This window comes from Triticum dicoccoides, chromosome 3A, assembly GCF_002162155.2.
Source record: "Triticum dicoccoides isolate Atlit2015 ecotype Zavitan chromosome 3A, WEW_v2.0, whole genome shotgun sequence".
NCBI lineage: Eukaryota > Viridiplantae > Streptophyta > Magnoliopsida > Poales > Poaceae > Triticum > Triticum dicoccoides.
In genome coordinates this window covers 37,554,476-37,556,026 of record NC_041384.1, presented here as the reverse complement: position 1 = coordinate 37,556,026, position 1,551 = coordinate 37,554,476, and positions in this window count along the sequence as shown.

Genomic DNA, 1,551 nt, shown 5'->3' with positions numbered 1-1,551 from the left:
AAATCAAAAGAAAATGATAAAAACTTCAAAAAATAAAATCCTTCGAGAGGTAGTTATATTACTACATCTACTAGTTAGGAAAATTTGAAAACTTAAATTTGGACATGTTTTGCAAAAAGTGTAGTGAAAATGTAAAACGGCCATAACTTTTGCATACTATGTCGGAAAAAAAATGTATACTATATCAAAAAAATCAGCACGAAAATCCGCATCCGATGGAAACCGCCTACGGCCTGTTTGCAATTTTTTAGAATCCTCAAATTCCAAAAGGAAAAAAAGATATGGTCAAATTTAAGTTTTTTTTAAAAAATTTGTTAAATCTGGTCAAACTACTTATTCAAGAAGTATTAATGTTACTACATAATTATTCAAGAATATTAGTGTTACTAAATAATTATTTCAATTTTTTGAATTTTGGTCAAATCTGGTCAAACTGTGGTCAAACTATGGTCAAACTATGGTCAAACTTATTCAAGAAATATTAGTGTTACTAAATAATTACTGTTTTTTAGAATAATAGTTTCAAACTCAAACAGTGAAATGTGTGACTTCATGTTCAAGCTAAACTCCTGAGGGTTAATAGGATTGGCATCTTACTATTGTCAAGAAAACAACAAGTGCAGATGTGGAAACGAAGGAGAATAGAACCCGAAAGTTAAGCGTGCTCAGGCTGGAGTAGTGAGAGGGATGAGTGACCGGTTGGGAAGTTAGATGATTTGGAATGAGTGATCCACACTTGAGCAGTTAAGAGAGGTGATTAGAGACTAAATCACCAAATAATTCAGAAAAAATAAAAATCGAAAAAATAAAAATAAAAAAAATTCCAAAAATTTCAAAAAAAAATTCAAAAAAAAAACTTTAATACGGTTGGTAACACCAACCGGTACTAAAGGTCCCCCATACCAGGGCGCGAGCTCACGCCACGTGGTGGCACTTTAGCGCCGGTTCGTGCCGAACCGGTACTAAAGGGGGGGGGGCTTTAGTGCCCACCAATTAGTGCCGGTTATGGAACCGGCACTAAAGGCCCTTACGAACCGGTTTTAAAGCTCCGTTTTCTACTAGTGGTTCGCTTTACCTAGAACAAGTATGAAACTAGAAGTACTTTGTAGGTGTTGTTGGATAGGTTTGCAAGATAATAAAGAGCATGTAAATAAAAAGTAGGGGTTGTTGTAAGTAAAGAAGCAATAAAGTAAATATAGCGAGTGTGGAAAAGTGGTGGTAGGAGTTGTGAAATTGCCCCTAAGCAATTGACTACTTTACTAGACCGATAGCAATTATTATGTGGGAGAGACCACTGCTAGCATGTCATCCCTGACTTGGAATTCTATGCACTTATGACTGAAACTATTAGCAAGCATCTGCAACTACTAATGTTCATTAAGGTAAAACCCAACCATAGCATTAAGGTATATTGGTCCCCCTTCAATCCCGTATGCATCAATTTCTATGCTAGGTTGAAGCTTCTGTCACTCTTGCCCTCCAATACATAGTCCTATCAACATTCAACTAACCCTAGGGTGTGATCCACATGCGCAATCATATGATGGGCAC